The 7,500-nt window shown below is 49.1% G+C and overlaps 1 protein-coding gene across 1 annotated transcript in view; it reads left to right on the plus strand.

The window, feature by feature from the left end:
* Window positions 1-7,500, plus strand: part of schip1 (schwannomin interacting protein 1) — a 90,349-nt gene that overhangs the window by 39,565 nt on the left and 43,284 nt on the right. The gene's annotated exons all lie outside the window — the stretch shown is intronic.

Consider the following 7,500-nt stretch of genomic DNA (forward strand, 5'->3'; position numbering starts at 1 on the left):
CAGTGGTGTTCAGCAGTTGATCAATCAGCTGATGGGACTTGTGGAGGTCCAGGGTATTTACATATGGTTTGTTTGAAGGAGCAACATTTTCAAGCAATGTTACTTTATTTTAATCTGTATGTGGTGGCATGATCAATATGTTTTTGTCATTGTGAGGCTTCATGTCCTGGCTATCACACACAATAAACATAAGCTAGTCTACGAAGCTACCATGGAGCAAGGCAGAAGCCAACAAGAAGAAGATTTTCCCCAAAAATGTTTGCATCATTGATGAATACTTGATGAGGGATTTACTATATACCACTAACCCTAACCCTATACACTCTATCTCCCCACTTTTCTCCTCTCCCATCAAAAGGTTGAAAAAATATTTTCGGAAAAAAAGTTTTGAAAGGCAGAACAAATATTTTCAAAAAAACTTTTTGTATTTATGTATTAATATGATGTGAGGTCCAGTTACCAGCGTGACACTAAAACAGGTCGTAGTAATGGTCCAGTTACCAGCATGACACTAAAACAGGTCGTAGTAATGGTCCAGTTACCAGCATGACACTAAAACAGGTCGTAGTAATGGTCCAGTTACCAGCGTGACACTAAAACAGGTAGTAGTAATGGTCCAGTTACCAGCATGACACTAAAACAGGTCGTAGTAATGGTCCAGTTACCAGCATGACACTAAAACAGGTCGTAGTAATGGTCCAGTTACCAGCGTGACACTAAAACAGGTCGTAGTAATGGTCCAGTTACCAGCATGACACTAAAACAGGTCGTAGTAATGGTCCAGTTACCAGCGTGACACTAAAACAGGTCGTAGTAATAGCTACTTTTTACTTATGTCAGAGCCCACACTTCTTTACTTTGAGTGAAAAAGTGTAGCCAGTACTTTACCAGTAGTCTTTTTTACATAAGACATGAGTATCTGTACTTCTACTTGAAGGATGTGTGTACTTTTGCCATCTTTGATCAACAGTTAGCAACAGTTAGCTACTGTTATCATCAGTTAGCAACAGTTAGCTACTGTTATCATCAGTTAGCAACAGTTAGCTACTGTTATCATCAGTTAGCAACAGTTAGCTACTGTTATCATCAGTTAGCAACAGTTAGCTACCGCCATGTGATGAGTCACCGCTGGTCTCATAGACATAATAAAGAGTAGACGCCGCATCAACCGCTACTGCCTCCTGGTGCTGACGAGCCGTGGGGCCGCCATCTTGGAAAGGTCCCTCGCTCCACTCAGTGTAATCTGTTTGTCTGGGGCAATGAGCTGGCAGCACATTTAATTAATCATACCGAACTGAATACCGAACTGATTTTCACACGGTTTGCTTTGCTGCAAAGGTCATACATGTAGCTATGATACAGGACATGGTTATTCTTTTCACAAAATACAACCAATAGTATGGTAATGTTAAATGTTTCTTGTGAAAAGTGATCCCCTGATCCCTGTTTGAGATTGTCTGCTGATTTGAGCAGGAATATGCTGCACAGTGCTGGCATTTTGTCTATTCTGCTGCTAAGCAACTAGGAACTTGACCTTTCCAAGATGGCGGCCACATTCCTCGCGCCGATGTCTATGGCTGGTCCCATGAACTCCAAACTTCCTCGTTGTAATGATGTTGTCGTCTCAATCAATCTTGACGTGTTCCACCTACACACCAACCACTCCTTTCCGACCAATGACCTTCAGGTTGTAATTAGCATGCAGGCCTGCACCTTCCTGACGCCTGGTCACTGAAGAACACAGGTCCTAAAGCCTTCTTATCTCTGTCCTGCAAGGCTGAAACTCTGGATCCATCCTCTCTCTCTCTCTCCACCTCCGTCTCTTTACCACTCTCTCTCCACCTCCGTCTATTTACCACTCTCTCTCTCCACCTCCGTCTCTTTACCACTCTCTCTCTCCACCTCCGTCTATTTACCACTCTCTCTCTCCACCTCCGTCTCTTTACCACTCTCTCTCCACCTCCGTCTATTTACCACTCTCTCTCTCCACCTCCGTCTATTTACCACTCTCTCTCTCCACCTCCGTCTCTTTACCACTCTCTCTCTCCACCTCCATCTCTTTACCACTCTCTCTCTCCACCTCCGTCTCTTTACCACTCTCTCTCTCCACCTCCATCTCTTTACCACTCTCTCTCTCCACCTCCGTCTATTTACCACTCTCTCTCTCCACCTCCGTCTCTTTACCACTCTCTCTCTCCACCTCCGTCTATTTACCACTCTCTCTCTCCACCTCCGTCTCTTTACCACTCTCTCTCTCCACCTCCATCTCTTTACCACTCTCTCTCTCCACCTCCGTCTCTTTACCACTCTCTCTCTCCACCTCCGTCTATTTACCTCTCTCTCTCTCCACCTCCGTCTCTTTACCACTCTCTCTCTCCACCTCCGTCTCTTTACCACTCTCTCTCTCCACCTCCATCTCTTTACCACTCTCTCTCTCCACCTCCGTCTCTTTACCACTCTCTCTCTCCACCTCCATCTCTTTACCACTCTCTCTCTCCACCTCCGTCTATTTACCTCTCTCTCCCTCCACCTCCGTCTCTTTACCACTCTCTCTCTCCACCTCCATCTCTTTACCACTCTCTCTCTCCACCTCCATCTCTTTACCACTCTCTCTCTCTCCACCTCCGTCTATTTACCTCTCTCTCTCTCCACCTCCGTCTATTTACCACTCTCTCTCTCCACCTCCATCTCTTTACCACTCTCTCTCTCCACCTCCATCTATTTACCACTCTCTCTCTCCACCTCCATCTATTTACCACTCTCTATCTCCACCTCCATCTCTTTACCACTCTCTCTCTCTCCACCTCCGTCTATTTATCTCTCTCTCTCTCCACCTCCGTCTATTTACCACTCTCTCTCTCCACCTCCGTCTCTTTACCACTCTCTCTCTCCACCTCCATCTATTTACCACTCTCTCTCTCCACCTCCATCTATTTACCACTCTCTCTCTCCACCTCCATCTCTTTACCACTCTCTCTCTCCACCTCCGTCTATTTACCTCTCTCTCTCTCCACCTCCGTCTATTTACCACTCTCTCTCTCTCCACCTCCGTCTATTTACCACTCTCTCTCTCTCCACCTCCGTCTATTTACCACTCTCTCTCTCTCCACTGTAGCGGGGTTTGCACGGTTAACATTAGCAATACTTAATTTATAATAAAGTATCCAGTTCTTGGGGGCACCACCTCTTATTTGTTAAAGGGACAGAGGAAACCTTATTGAATAATAGCCTTTGTAATAATCAGTCTAATCTTAAGTAGTGAATTCCATGAAAGTAGAGCAGATCAGATAACGTGAGGGATAACGCGAATATTATAAACAATGATTTATTTAAGAAAACGTAATTATTATGAACAAATACCAGAGAAGTTATAGGTTAGTTGAGAGTGAGTTGAGTTGAACAGTATACAGTAGGTCCTAAACTATGATGAGAGCGGAATACAAGATGGTGGTGCTTGTGTGTCTGGGTTTTATAATCCTTGCAAAAGGGTGTATCCTTTTGAAGGTGAACTCTTTGATTGGTCAGTTACTCCCACCTGGGCGTCCATCCTGAGGTTGACGTATCGGTGTGAAATAATTGATAACTTTATCAGCTATTTCAAATGTCCATGTATTTCTTATACTTCAAAATATAACAATACAACATTAATAAATGGTTTAGTTTGTAGATTTAAATCATTTGTATATCAAGATTGACTGATTTATCATAACAGGAAAGGAAGTTACATCAAAACATCAAATCATATCAACACAGCATAAAAGGGAAAGCATTGATTATAACACATCAACTACTGACATTGAAATAGTGTCCATGAGCCATGTAGTCCTTGAGAATATGTTTGTAAATCCAGAAATGTTAGTCTTTCCTTAAAATCCTTTGTCTCCATACTGTAAGGCCATTTTGGTCTACCTTCTGACCCCATGCTGGGCCAGACGTTTTGAAGCTCCTGCTCTGGAAATAAGGACAAGGGGGGGAAACCACCTTTCTCCTTGTCGGGGGTAGGGGAAAGGTGTGATGATTCATGGTTTGTCTGTTGGCTCTGCTACACCACCTCCATCTCTTTACCTCTCTCTCTCCACCTTCATCTCTTTACCACTCTCTCTCCACCTTCATCTCTTTACCTCTCTCTCTCTCCACCTCCATCTCTTTACCTCTCTCTCTCTCCACCTCCATCTCTTTACCACTCTCTCTCCACCTCCATCTCTTTACCACTCTCTCTCCACCTCCGTCTCTTTACCACTCTCTCTCCACCTCCATCTCTTTACCACTCTCTCTCCACCTCCATCTCTTTACCACTCTCTCTCCACCTTCATCTCTTTACCTCTCTCTCTCTCTCCACCTCCATCTCTTTACCACTCTCTCTCTCTCCACCTCCATCTCTTTACCTCTCTCTCTCCACCTCCATCTCTTTACCTCTCTCTCTCCACCTCCATCTCTTTACCACTCTCTCTCCATCTCTTTACCACTCTCTCTCCACCTCCATCTCTTTACCACTCTCTCTCCACCTCCATCTCTTTACTTCTCTCTCTCCACCTCCATCTCTTTACCACTCTCTCTCCATCTCTTTACCACTCTCTCTCCACCTCCATCTCTTTACCACTCTCTCTCCACCTTCATCTCTTTACCTCTCTCTCTGTCTCTCTCTCTCTCTCTCCACCTTCATCTCTTTACCTCTCTCTCTCCACCTTCATCTCTTTACCTCTCTCTCTCCACCTTCATCTCTTTACCTCTCTCTCTCCACCTCCATCTCTTTACCACTCTCTCTCCACCTCCATCTCTCACTTCTCTCTGAACCTCGTTCCTTCAAACCTCTTCCCCTCCATTTCCCTTCCAATTAAGCTACTGTGTGTGTGCGTATAAGTGTGTGTGGCTGTGCGTGAGTGTGTGCACATGTGTGAGTGTTGCGTGGTGTGTATGTGAGTGTGTATGTGAGTGTATGTGAGTGTTAGTGTGAGTGTTAGTGTGAGTGACTCAGCTCAGGGACCTCATATCCTGTGAGTGTGACGTCATATCCTCTTCCTGTTTTTTTATAATGTTCTTTTCCTCTGTTTCTGTGTATGGTGTGTGTCCTCATGTGAACCCCAAACCTCCTCCTCTCCTCCTCCTCTCCTCTTCATCTTCTGAGAAAAAAGTGATTACAGGTCACTAAAGATGAGATCTCTTACCTCCAGAAGTGAGAGATAGGGAGGGAGAGAGGCGGAGAGACAGTATGTGATAGAGAGGGAGAGAGACAGTCAAACCTGTTTGAAGTTTTTCTTCTTGAAGGGGGGGGTGACAACATTAGAAGAAATGGAGCAGAGAGAGCCCAGCCCATCCCTCCTCTCTCTCTCTCTCTCTCTCTCTCTCTCTCTCTCCATCTCCTCTCTCTCTCCTCTCTCTCTCCTCTCTCTCCTCTCTCTCCCTCTCCTCTTTCTCCTCTCTCTCCTCTCTCTCCCTCTCCTCTTTCTCCCTCTCCTCTCTCTCTCTCCTCTCTCTCTCCTCTCTCTCCCTCTCCTCTCTCTCCCTCTCCTCTCTTTCCCTCTCCTCCCTCCCCTCTCTCTCTCTCCCTCTCCTCTCTCTCCATCTCCTCTCTCTCCATCTCCTCTCTCTCTCCCTCTCCTCTCTCTCCCTCTCCTCTCTCTCCCTCTCCTCTCTCTCCCTCTCCTCTCTCTCTCTCTCTCTCTCTCTCTCTCTCCCTCTCCTCTCTCTCCCTCTCCTCTCTCTCTCTCTCTCTCTCTCTCTCTCTCTCTCCCTCTCCCTCTCCTCTCTCTCCCTCCCTCTTCCTGTCTCTGATGGAGTGTACAGGGGATGTTTGTGTCCAGTTTGATGGTGTTTACACAAGGTGAACACAACCTTCCCCCTCATCCCCCCTCCTTCCCCTCGCCATCCTCCACCCCTGAAATGTGGGTGGGGAAGAAACACACACACACACACACACACACCCTTCCTCATCCTGTGTGGCACTGGGATGCATATATGGAGTATAGCAGGCACAGGGAACATCTCCCTCTCCTCCTCCACAACATCCTCATTAACACCCAGCCCTGCTCCCCAAGAGCCTGGATACCTGGAGGAGACGGATGGGGGGAGAGGGAGAGAGGATGGAGGGAGAGGAAGAGAAGATGAGGAGAGAGGATGGAGGGAGAGGGAGAGAGGATGGAGGGAGAGGGAGAGAAGATGGAGGGAAAGAGGATGGAGTGAGAGGGAGAGAGGATGGAGGGAGAGGAAGAGAAGATGAGGAGAGAGGATGGAGGGAGAGGGAGAGAGGATGGAGGGAGAGGGAGAGAAGATGGAGGGAAAGAGGATGGAGTGAGAGGGAGAGAGGATGGAGGGAGAGAGGATGGAGTGAGAGGGAGAGAAGATGGAGTGAGAGGGAGAGAGGATGGAGTGAGAGAGGATGGAGTGAGAGTGAGAGGAAGCGATGGATCAGGAAATGAGGGGAGCAGATGACAACAGACAGAGAAGGGATGAGAGAGAGCAGATAAGGAATGCAAAGAGAAGTGGAGAGGCAGGCCAAGAGAGAGAGCGAGGGGAGACATGGAGGGAACAGTTGAGAGGGTGCTTAGTGAGATGGTGTTGATAATCCCTCCTCCAGCCAGGCGCTGTGCCAAACCACCCCCAGGGGCCAAGGTGAGGCGGGGAGGGGTGTGGGGCGGGGAGGGCGTGTGGGGTGGGGTGGGGAGGGCGTGGAGGGCGGGGAGGGCGTGTGGGGCGGGGAGGGCGTGGAGGGCGGGGAAGGCGTGTGGGGCGGGGAGGGCGTGTGGGGCGGGGAGGGCGTGTGGGGCGGGGAGGGCGTGGGGGGTGGGGAGGGCGTGGAGGGCGGGGAGGGCGTGTGGGGCGGGGAGGGCGTGTGGGGTGGGGAGGGCGTGTGGGGCGGGGAGGGCGTGGGGGGTGGGGAGGGCGGGGAGGGCGTGGGGGGTGGGGAGGGCGTGGGGGGCGGGGAGTGCGTGTGGGGTGGGGAGGGCGTGTGGGGCGGGGAGGGCGTGGGGGGTGGGGAGGGCGTGGGGGGCGGGGAGGGCGTGTGGGGTGGGGAGGGCGTGTGGGGCGGGGAGGGCGTGTGGGGCGGGGAGGGCGTGGGGGGTTGTGGGGGAGTTTGGAAGGGCTGCTTGCTGATCCACTCCTGGTATGACAGCACATACATCTTGGAAAGAGTGGCCGGCGGCCATTACTGCTCTAAGGCATTAGAGGCCCTCTCTGGAACACACCATTACGGCTCTAAGGCATTAGAGGCCCTCTCTGGAACACACCATTACGGCTCAACAGATGATCCAGTCGTTCAAATCCGTGCTATTTGTTAACCAGGTTTGGGAAAACTGGGGCAGGCAAATAGCAGCTAATTGGTGTCTAATATTTAGGTTATGTAGTAGAAATGTCAAACACCTTGGCCATTTTTGCTGGTGTCACCTGGATTACTTGAGCAATCTTGGAGCGTGCGTCTGTGTGTGTGTGTGTGTGTGTGTTAGAGATCTCTCCTCTTGTCCACTTTCATCCTATTGTTTGTTTTTGTGAGACGTCTCCTTA

The sequence above is a fragment of the Hypomesus nipponensis genome, chromosome 15, assembly GCF_054491055.1.
Source record: "Hypomesus nipponensis isolate SF chromosome 15, ASM5449105v1, whole genome shotgun sequence".
Classification (NCBI taxonomy): Eukaryota; Metazoa; Chordata; class Actinopteri; order Osmeriformes; family Osmeridae; genus Hypomesus; species Hypomesus nipponensis.